The 11,469-nt window shown below is 39.0% G+C and overlaps 1 protein-coding gene across 1 annotated transcript in view; it reads left to right on the top strand.

The window, feature by feature from the left end:
* The first annotated feature begins 5,222 nt into the window (after nucleotides 1-5,222).
* The window catches only part of LOC116064866 (integrin beta-1-like), a 51,455-nt gene continuing 45,208 nt past the window's right edge, over nucleotides 5,223-11,469 (top strand). The window contains exon 1 of the mRNA XM_035998035.1: nucleotides 5,223-5,587. The gene's annotated coding sequence lies outside the window, so the exon portion shown is untranslated. The remainder of the gene's footprint in view (nucleotides 5,588-11,469) is intronic.

The following is an 11,469-nucleotide window of genomic DNA, read 5'->3' as shown; positions in this document are numbered from 1 at the left end:
AAGTTAAGTTTACCAACTCTCATATTTAGGAGATACAGAGGTGATATGTTGCAGGTGTATAAGCTTGTACAGGGAATATATGATGTAACATTTGAACCTATCTTTCAGTTTTGGAGCAATAGTTATGAGACATGAGGGAATTCTTTAAAACTTTACCCTAGAACATGCCTGACTGAAGAGAAAGAATCTTTTCACACCCTGTGCGGTAAAATCATGGAACGAGCTTCCAGAAGAAGTTGTGCATTCTCCTTCAATTCATTCTTTTAAGAATAGGTTGGATGCATTTTGCCTGTCAAAAAATGTAATGTATAATTATAAAGCTTGTCAGTAATTTATGTAACTTATTTATGAATTATTAGAACATTTAATTATTAGAACATTTAAATCATGAACAATGAATGTGTTTTATGAAAACAACATGTTAAAATGTGAATATACTGTATATATTTGTTTTGTGTTGCTTGAGTCTGGAATAGAGGATTTTATATCCTGTACCAGACATTTTTTCAATAAATTTCAATAAATGTTGTCCTTTGGGTGAACCAGCTTCTGCCTCAGGGTGTTACTGGGCTACAGGGAGGTTTGATTTGATATGATTTTATTAGGATCCCCATACTCTTCCTGGGGTCTGCACAAAACATAAAACATGACAACACATAACCACATGATATAAAAATAAGAATAGTATATCTAACAATATTCTTTCTTGCAAACATAGCCGTACATATTCCTCTTCATATGCTCATATATATTACACTAAATTCATAAGCACCGAATATACAAAAGTGAACTCTTACAGCATATAAATATTCCTATACATAAAAAGTACAGAATGTATTACAAAATATGGTTGTGTTTATGAAAGATCCCACTTTTTCTGATATCCCTGCAACGTATGGATTGACAATGATGTAATGACAACATAGGCGTAGATTTCGGGGGGGGGGGGGGATGCAGTGGATGTCTCCCCCCCAATATTTAGAAGAGGTAGATTCCCCCCCTCAAAAATTATGAAAGACAACCCCAAAAGAGGCAAAAAATAACCGTTCAATACAACAATAAAGTGAACAATACAGGAGAATAATTAATATGAATGATTACCTTTACATAAATAAGTACATTTTCAGCATAAATTGATGCAGAAAGGGTACAAATTGTTGCATAACAGTTTACCACAGCAGGAAATTAAGTGTTTGATGCTCAACATTTTCTTGGGGGGGAGGACCACCAGACCCCACAGTTCAGGTTCAGGTTCAGGTTACTTTACCGGTACCCGTAGGTAAACTAGGTTTACAGTCTAAGAGGCAGGACATCCTTAAAAATGTGTAGACCACCACATAACATGCAACACACAAAACATAAAAACATAAAACAGACAGTAGAACATGGATAAAAAACAGCATGTGACCACATTGACTTGTGCAGTTATATGTAGAAATTCTACAGCTAATACATGGCCACATTGACTTGTGCGTTGTGTAAATAATTCTACAGTTTGTTTAACAGAGTGATTGTGATAATGTGACCGCCCCAATGTTTAAAACCTACGCCCTTGACAACATGTACAGTACATCAACACTACGAATGACCTATTCATTGTTATGACATATTATACACTTAATTAATGGTTAAAAGGTTTAATATCTTAAAATCCTTACAACACAGAAGAAGAATAATGGATACATTAGGACTGTTTTCATCTGTAAAGGGGATGATCCACTCACTAATCCGTTTTTACATTTGACCAACTTGAGCATTTCTAGTTAGAGGAGATGACATGGTGAAGCCAGAAGAGAGACATTTACTCACAGATGAAGTTCATTTCCACAAAGTCTACTATACATCTGGATCACATTATGCTATGCTACCTCTTCTAACTGAACTGCCTGTTGGACATGCTTCATCTTCATCACCTCCAGTTTCTGTTACCGAGTTGCAACAAATCTCTTTTCCTTTTTGAACACTTTTGCTCACTCTGTGATGTGAATTGTGCTCTTGCAACAATGTCATTGCTCTTTAATTATTGAGTAAAATGTACATCAGTGAAATCGCTTCATATGTTACAATTTATTCCAAACTGTTGTTCTTATATAAATATTAATAATAATAAAAAACAAAAAACTACATGGGGAAGAGAATGGAAAAAATTGTAGAGTTTCCGTCCAGTCCAGCAGATTGAATGTACAGTATCCCCTGATTTAAGGGGCAGGGAGAGAGCTAAAGAGCTGCATTCCCTTGTAAACACTCCCTGGAGACTAAACAGAATCCAAGGGTCTTCCGGACATGATAGTTTGTTTTCTCTCACATTTTTGCACTACATCCCCAGTGCCGAGACAGAAATAACTTCCCACTAAGTTTAAAACAAATATAACGAGCTGGGTTGATTATTTTCACTGAAACAAAAAATGTGCAGTCTCTGCTTGTTTGGCAGCTTATTTGTGGAAAAGTCAGAGAAAAAAAACACCCTTGTTTTTATAAATTATACATTTTGATTTGAGATGTGATAATCTTTATACATAAAAAGACTTGTCAGATACCTTCTTTCTTTCTTTGTAATTAGACTGTAGACAACCAAAACTATACCTCAGGAGATGTGTGAATGATGAGGAGAAGAAATTACTTTAAGAGACAGATACTATTAAAAGATTTAAAATACAAGGTTTTCATTCCACACTAATCACTTGTCACAAAGAAATGACAGTCCAGTTTGGGACAACATTGTCCACTGTTCCAAAAACCCAAATCACCAGCAGATCTACTTCAACATATGAATACTGGACTCCCCAGAAGAGTCATTCCTACTCCCTATTGCACGTTCTGTCAACCTGAACAAACTGTAACTTTCCTGCACATGGTCTGGGAGTGTGAACAGGTGCACGAGTTCTGGAATAAAACAACATCAATAATATCTGATGTGATAGGACGTCGAATCCCTACTGACCCGATTGTTTTGTTACTTAACGACGACTCTAAATTACACCTGCTTGGGAGACAGAGGAACATTTGGCTAGCCGGCTCAACTGCAACCAAGAAAATGATAGCTCAGCGCTGGCTGGCTGTACTTAATTCATTAATTAAATTCCAGGTATAAGACCAACTTTACTAATGCAATTAACAATTAGGTTGGTGATTAAACGTGTGGTTTAAATAACTACAGTCTGCACTAAAGTGTTTTACACAGACTATTAGTTAGTTAGACTATCAGTTATTCTGAGGGTTGGGCTGGATTTTCTTCATGTTTTTGTGGTAAATACTAATGACACATCAAAGCATCATGGGGGCAAACAGAAAACAGTCAGAGGTGCTTAAACAATCTAACTTTAATATAACTTGTTTGTTTTATTGTTAAAGCTTTAGTGTGTAACTTTTTGATATTAATGAAGGACCGTTCCTTTCAAGCTATTGCCAAATGAGTTTATACAAAGCTAATTAAGACTATCAGCTCCACACAACTCTCTCTGTATTTCTCAGTATGTTCAGAAGATTGTGGCGTCCGGTGACTTTCCTGTGCAGAAGCTCAATTGAAGATAATTACCTCCTCTGAAGAGTCCATCATGTTTTTTTAATCCTCCATGTCCTCCTTGGCTACTAGCAACTGTGAGTCAAAGGGGTGGGGGCTGTGCGCGATCACGGAAGGCTTGTATCATGTGGATGCGCAGACAGTGTTGTTGTCATTACTTAGAATTCCTCATGGGGGAGACAGAAACTACACGCTATAGCTTTAAGTTAGATGCCAGCACAGAAATGTGCATACATGCTGACATTACAACAAGACAGTCTTGTTCTTGCATTAACATTGTTTCTGTATATATATATATATATATATATATATAATAAAATAAAAAATAAAATAAATAAAATAAAAGCAGTACTTGGATGATGAGGACAATGACAGATATCCATTTTGATGGAGTTACAGATTGATCTAACGTTGAATAGACATATTGCCAGCATAGATCTATATAATAGGCAATTATGTGAGTGGGGGTGTCCTCTAGCAATGACGTCAGCAGGAGTCCAGACTTGAGCTGCATTAAGTCAGCAACATTAAGCCAAAATAAAACAGGAAAAGAATAGCTGACTTCAAAATAAAAGTACTTGAAATGTCATCTATTTCTAAACATTTGACAGTAGCTAAAGAATGAATATACAGTGTGTGTGTCTGTCTGCATAAATTATCAGAAGGTTCCAGTTATTTCTTTCTACGTTGAAGGTTGAAGGTTTTAAGCCTTTATTGTGTGTGCATTCTCTTATCTTTATGTCGTCTCTGATGTGATTGTTTACCAAGCATCCTATACAGTATACTTTCTGCCTACAGTGCTCAGCATGCACCCATGCTAAAGTTGACTAAAAAGAGGAATAAAAAAATCATCTTTTGGAAATTGATCTTAACGCCTTAATTAAAAAAATGAGGAAAAATCCGACCTTTAAGGACACCAATTTTCTTCACAGCCCCACATCATCATATATCCTTCACCATACCTACCATACGTACTTTCCATAAAATCATCTCTCAATGCAAATCAAACCAGCTATTAGGCTAACTGAAATAAAACCATGCCAATCTCTAGGTATGGTGAAGGGGATGTGATGATGTGGGGCTATTTTAATTCCAAAGGCCAAGGGAACTTTATCAGGATGCATAGTATCCTGGATCCATGAAATAACTGGCCTTTAAAAATAAAAATCTGCCTGCCTCTATGGGAATTTAACATAGGAGTGTACTTACTTATGCCCCCTGTATTTTAAGGAAGAACATTTATTTATTTACGATACATTATTCATTCACAGAGAAAATTGGTGTCCTTAAAGGTTGGATTTTTTCTCATTTTTTTTTAATTAAGGCATTAAGATCAATTTCCAAAAGATGATTTTTTTATTCCTCTTTTTAGTCAACTTTAGCATGGGTGTATTCACTTATGCTGAGCACTGTATATATTTATTTTTAAAGTGCATATGTGTAACAGCTGTATCATTGGAACATATTTTAGGGTGTTTGCTATGTAGAAGTAAGGCTTATACGTTTGGGCACATATAAACCTCACATATTTATGGTTAAAAAAAACCAATGTATTTATGTTCAGAATTGTGAATGCTGGAATGAAATTAATTCTAGTCAGATATTTATTGACATCCAATTTTCTGTTTTATTTTGAAGGTTATAACCGGAAACGGTTTCTGTTACACTGTGTAGTTTGGGCGTTATTTTTATACATCCATGGTTTGGGCAAGAGGAGCGGAGCTCTGCGGGACTCTGCCTCTCCGCTTTCCCCTGATTAGACTGAGGAAAAGAGGTCCACTCAGACGCTGCTGGGATTTTGTTTCCTTCTCCAGCTACCAAACTGTTCCCGCATTTGGTTTTAATATAAACTGTATACGTTTTCTCTGTAGAGGGAAGTTGAGGATGGAATGAGTAGCAGGGGAAATCTACGGTGACTTTTTCGGAGGAGAAAGTGGCCCCCGGTGCCAACAGGACAGAGAGTTGCTGCCGCTGTCTGTGTAGCGGATCATCATCACTGGGTGCTGGGGAAGAGAAGCTAGCTTACTTCTTCTGTATGTTGTCGCGGAAATTCACCACAGCGCCAAGGTAAAGAGGTTTTCATAAATGTACTCATATTTTATTGGGTTTTTTTTTATCTCACCCTAAAAAAAAAAAAAGCACTTTATATAATAGGCCATCATATTTTTGTAGGGGTTTGTATTATGTTTGTAGTGCTTAATGGTAGGCCTACTTTAGGGCATTTTCTCTTCTTTTCTTTCTTATCACTTGAAGTAACATTTTTAATGTTGATAGTTGCATAATATGGCACTCAAAAATGGCTTGAGTTTATGGGCTATGTTAGGTAGCCTATCACTATTAAAAGTTAAGGTAATGATTGTGTGTGTGTGTGTGTGTGTGATTTTTATTGGAATCAATACACTTATCTGCTTTGGATATTGTGTGAACTAGGCTACACCCATTCATTTCTTCGGGATCAGATGCAACAGGCTTGCACATTTAATGTAGATGGTCAGATGAGAGGGCTTCAACAAATGATCTCACATGATCCATTTGAATTAGGCAAGGATCACTTGACATGAAATACAGTCTACTGACAGCCCAGATGGAGAGAGACGATCAGGGGATGGAGGGTGAAACTGTTGAGGCATGCCTCTCTGACGTCCAAAGAGACAGAATGAAGTAAATCCTAAAACCTTCTGTAGAAAACCAGAAGCAGAGGTATGAATGTGTTTAGTAGGACAAAGACATCAGAAACAGTAGCTTTCTGATAGACCATGAAAACCTTGATGCTTGTTATTGCCCACGCAGTGTATGATTGATGGGCTAAACAGCATCCATTAATTGAATCAAGCAGAGACACCCCCCCCTCATTTCATCTGAAGGAGAGCAGGAGGATGAGGGCCTCATAAATACAGCTATGACCGTGCTGACTCTACAGTAGCTGGAGAGCCTAGGCATCAGTTTAATCAGGGAAATGGAGGCAGGAAGGGAGGGAAGGGCTGAGGGAAGGAGAGGATGTCCGAAGGAGATATGGAAGGCAAAGGGGGTGGAGGAAGAACAGTAAGGAGGGAGGGGGGGGAGGCTAATTGAGGAGGAGGGTAAATGTAGGACAGTGGGGGAGTTGGAAGACGGTAGCGGAGCCAGTAGCTGAATGGATGTGACCTCAGGCCCCCGGGGAACAGCTGCTGCTGGCTCCCACCTGATTTACGAGGTCACTTAGTGCACCCAGAGAGCCACACCCAAGCCTTTCTCCTAGACATGTGACATTTCACATGTGTGTGTTGTTGTTGTTTTTTTGTCGGTGAGTGACGTGCACCTTATGTGCGAACTTGTCCCCTCCAGTGGTAAGTGATGAATATGCACTTTGTGGTTTTCTGTGTGTGTGTGAGTGTGTGTTCCTATGGGACAGAAGTGATGAATGTGTATGATTCCCCTCCCCGCCACATGCTTTGTGCCAGAGGGGGAGATCTCAGGCTCCGAGGCGTAAGGTGGTACAAATACAGCCATTTACCTCCATCACATGAACACACATGCGCACACACTTAACCCTGCAAGTTTGAAAGTAGGTCCACAACTGATGATCCCTGAAGAGCAGTTATTTGTGATTTGTTAGGCTCTGAACCGCATGCCTGACCCACAGCACAAACCTCTGCAGTCTTTCCTAGGTTTCTTAAACCATATGGTCATTTAAAGTCCAGGGGCTGCGTTACAGAAATGCCCATCTTAAGTCTTAAGTTAAGAAAGGAAGAGTGTAAAATAGGATTTTCTTTTCTTCCCAATTTGGTACTCCAGAAGCAAATCCTAACTTAAGTTAGGATAGGAACATTGACTCAGGAACTTGTTTAGATTTTTTCCTAAATAAGGTCCTAACCCTTATTACCATGGTTACAGTACCAAACAGTTGAGATATGATCAGCACGTTTCTGTAATAGATTAAAACTAATTAAGGTAATTTAAAGGAACATGCCACCGAGTTTTTTTGTGATTGTTTGCGGGCAAAAATCCTTGATTAAGCGGCACGTTTTCTTAAAAAATGCGATGGAATATGCGGGACATTTATGCAATTTTATGCAACGAAATTGCGCAAACTAGCAAAAATTGCGGGAACTTGCAAAAATTGCGGGAACTTGCAAAAATTGCGGGAACTTGCAAAAATTGCGGTTTCATCATGGCTTCATCGCGGGGTTTGCAGCTTTTCGATGATGTTCACGTCGCGTTATTACGTCACTTCATAACGTTCCCATGGCAACAGGGGAAAATGGCTGCTCTTGTGTGAAGGAAACGCAACATTTTTTAACTTTCTTAAAAGATATATGTGACTTTTTTGCAACGAAAATGCGGGGATTATGAAATCATATGATATCAAAAAACGCATATTTTGCGCGGAAATCGGCAATTGATGCGGCGAAAGCGCGGCGTATTTGAAAAAATGCGGCCCCCGCATAAATATGCAGACTTTGGCTGATTATGCATTGAATTATGTGATCGCATAATTACGTTTTTCTGGAGGGACTGACATAGGGTTATTCACCGTCTCCCCTAGATTAAGATAGGTGGGCAGACGCATTTTTTGTCTCAGTGCATGCATTGTCTTAGTCAGGCAGCGCCGCCGCTAGCTTAGCTTAGCGTAGTGATTGGAATCCTATGTTGCCGGTTAGCATGTCGTGAGTAAACCAACAACAACAACAAAAAACAACCTAATTACTTCTTGTGGCCTGCATATTCACGAGTACAAATAACAATGCAGATTAAGACTAGACCATTTCCCAGGCAGATGTTGACTTGGCTCTATATTGACTATTTTCTGTGCAACACAATCATGTCCTTTGCTGCTTTTGTTCTGTTATATTCTTCTGAAAATGTGTCTATTTTTGCAGCTAGATTGCGGGCTGGGCCTTACTCTTGGTTTTGGTCTGTGACCTCCAGAGCTGCTTTTAGCCAACACTTTTGCCTTTGCTTTTCTCTCTCCACTCTTTCTCTCCACATTGGGCTCAAATACACTTCTGGGCCTTTTGTGGGCGGCCTCTTGCTTCTAAAAACAGCCTGTGAGGAGTGGCATGGTTACAGCTGACCTCTGCTTGCCAAGGTCTGCTGAGAAAACGAGGCTAAACATGTTATGTTGGTAGTAAATAGTAGCAGGCAAGTTCTGCCATACTGTGTCTGAAAAGAAACGTTTTTATGTGCCTTTCATTCACAAAACAACTCACTTCAGGATATAAAGAGTTTGTTTAGAGATGTGGCTTTATTCACTAACATGAACGTCGGCTTGTCTGACTTACGCCAACACTTCCAATAACATAGCTGTAATTAGGGCTGCCACCTCTTAGTCGATTAGTCGACTAATCGGTCGTTTTGGTCTTAGTCGACTAAGATTTCTTTAGTTGATGAGTCATTCTTTATGCTTATTCATGCTTAATTACTCATTTCCAAGAAACTTATGAGCACATTTCTGGTAAGCACAAGATTTAAAGTGGTGCTTTTGCAGGATTAATTGTGGAGAAACTCAGTTTTACAGATGGTTAATTAACTACATTTATATTGTGCTTTTCTAGTCTTAACCACCTCTCAAAGAGCACAGCTCTGTCGATTACATCAACTAATCGATTAATCGACAAAATCATATAAGTGTTAGTCGACTAAGAATTTCTTTAGTCGAGGACAGCCCTAGCTGTAATCAGATAAATGGTCATTATAATCCAATAGAAAATTGGGACTGGGTATCGAACCATAATACTTTGTTGGTACAAATTAGACACAGTATTCACAGTATGGAATACGTTTTTTTTTTATGCATTTTTGGACATTTCTGCCATTATTAGAAAGGAGACAGTAGAGAGTTGACAGTAAATGAGGAATGTGGGACAACGTACAGCAAAAGTCCCCAGCTGGATTTATGCCAGGATTAGACTAGACAATTTTTTTGTCTTTCACGACAGTCACTATGTCACACTAGACAGACATAGTGCCATAAATTCTTGCTGTGTCTTGGATGGAAGCGTGGCAACACTACAAGTATGACACCGACCAGCCTCCAGACCGATTATCGCCTGCAGTCGTCAAGATCACGCGCAAGTTCATAGGTCGACGCTTTGGAGGAGCAGCAGCCTCTCAAAAACTCACGAAAAAGTTTTAAACCGACTGTTTTCAGAAACACATTTCGGTGAACTATTAATCGTAAAATAAGAAATCTTTTTCCAAACGAGCCGCCATAACGGTTGAAATCTGGGCGTTCGTTCAATCAGGTGCAGCCATCTTGGTTGTAGGAGGGTGTGGACTGTTTTTGTTGCTTGTCAGTGGTCAGTGAAAAGAAACTGTCAACTGCTAGCGGTTAGCCCACTAGCGTGCAATGCTGGGAAGCGGGGCGATCCCTGCCAGGAAAAAAAGCCTTTATACATCCATGATATGGGCACTGTGTGTATCTTTTCTCTGTCTCGTTGCTCCATCGGACAGCGCCAGCAGTAGCGTCTCTCCTTCTTTTCGCCACGTTTACATACCTGCGCCAGAGAGGGGGCAAGCCCTCTCTCTTCCTATTGGTCAACGTCAAGGAACACGTCGTAGCATATCTCACACTAGGCAGAAAAAGACAAAAGAATTCTGACATGCTAGACTTTCTGCGTCGTGCTCCCCAGATGTAGATCGCTGATCTATGATTATGTCACACTACGGTCCCGACCCTCATATTCAGGAACAACTTTGAACGTTTGTCTGCGACGTGTCTGTCGGGTCAAAATCAGGCTGAATTTGGGCAGTCTGATCCTTCTTTTGTTAGTCTGAATGATGAAAAGATTTTGATCAAAGACGTGCTTTTTTGGTGTCAGCACTGAAACTCACATATTGTAACAGCAGTATTATAAACAGTCCTACTGTATATCACTTTTTCAAAACAGTGCCTGACATCGTGATGGCAACCGTTTCTAGCGTGGGCAGTCATACCAGTTTTCCAATTGCAGTATATAACTTTATCTTTTACTTTTAATAAATGTATACAGTCTGCAGTCTAGCATTGCCAGTGCTGTGTCAGCACTTGAGTATTGTCTGGCTACACCACTTATCACTTCTGGGATAGGGGAAGAAGTGCTCTGCTCTTGTTTGTATTTCTTGAAACCAATCACGACCGTCCAGGGCGGTGCTAAGCCCTGGATGCAGCAACGGTGCCCTTGCAAAATAGATAGCAAACTGCAAAGTCCCAGATAAAAGTAAAAAAGCAAGTTAGGGCTGTAACCAAAGACTATTTTATTATTTATTATTGAATAATCCGCTGACTGTGTTGCCAATTAATCGTTTGGTCGATAAAATGTCAAAATGTTCAGGGTTAGGGTTAGGGTTAACTAACTGACCCTAACCCTAACCCATTTCAGTTTCCCAGAGCCCAAGGTGACGTCTTCAAATGTCTTGTTATGTCTGACCAACAGTTCAAAAACCCAAAGATATCAATTAATAGTTTTAGCTCTAATGTTTATATTACTCAAAATAAGTTACTATAGAAAGAATAATTGCGGTAATACTGAAACTCAAGTACCGTAACAGCAGTAGTATTGAAAGAAAAAAAAGAAACATTACCCAACCCTAGTTCATTTAGTTTTTAATAAGTATAATGTATCATTTTAACATGTCATGTCAACATAAAACCTGATATGTGAAGGACATCATTGACAGCATAGTTAGTCAGTTTATTTAGCTAATTTTTAAGTAGTATTACAGTATACAAATTGTACTATATCACATATATTACAGTATCTAAGCCTTATCTTGAATATGTTCTTGTTTTAATGTTTTGACATCACAATTTGTCTTTATATATCTTTATTTACTGAGCATATGATCAGTTCCCCATGTGCCGCCCCTCAGTGCCCTATATGCATGAACACTAGAACCAATACAATGCAAACACTGTTCTCTGTCTCTGTGAACGTGGTCCGTTATCCGCTGCCGTCTCAGGGGTCTCAGTTCAGAGACAGAAAGACATT

The sequence above is a fragment of the Sander lucioperca genome, chromosome 23, assembly GCF_008315115.2.
Source record: "Sander lucioperca isolate FBNREF2018 chromosome 23, SLUC_FBN_1.2, whole genome shotgun sequence".
NCBI lineage: Eukaryota > Metazoa > Chordata > Actinopteri > Perciformes > Percidae > Sander > Sander lucioperca.
The sequence above is the reverse complement of the archived record's forward strand: the minus strand, read 5'-3'. Positions and strand labels throughout refer to the sequence as shown.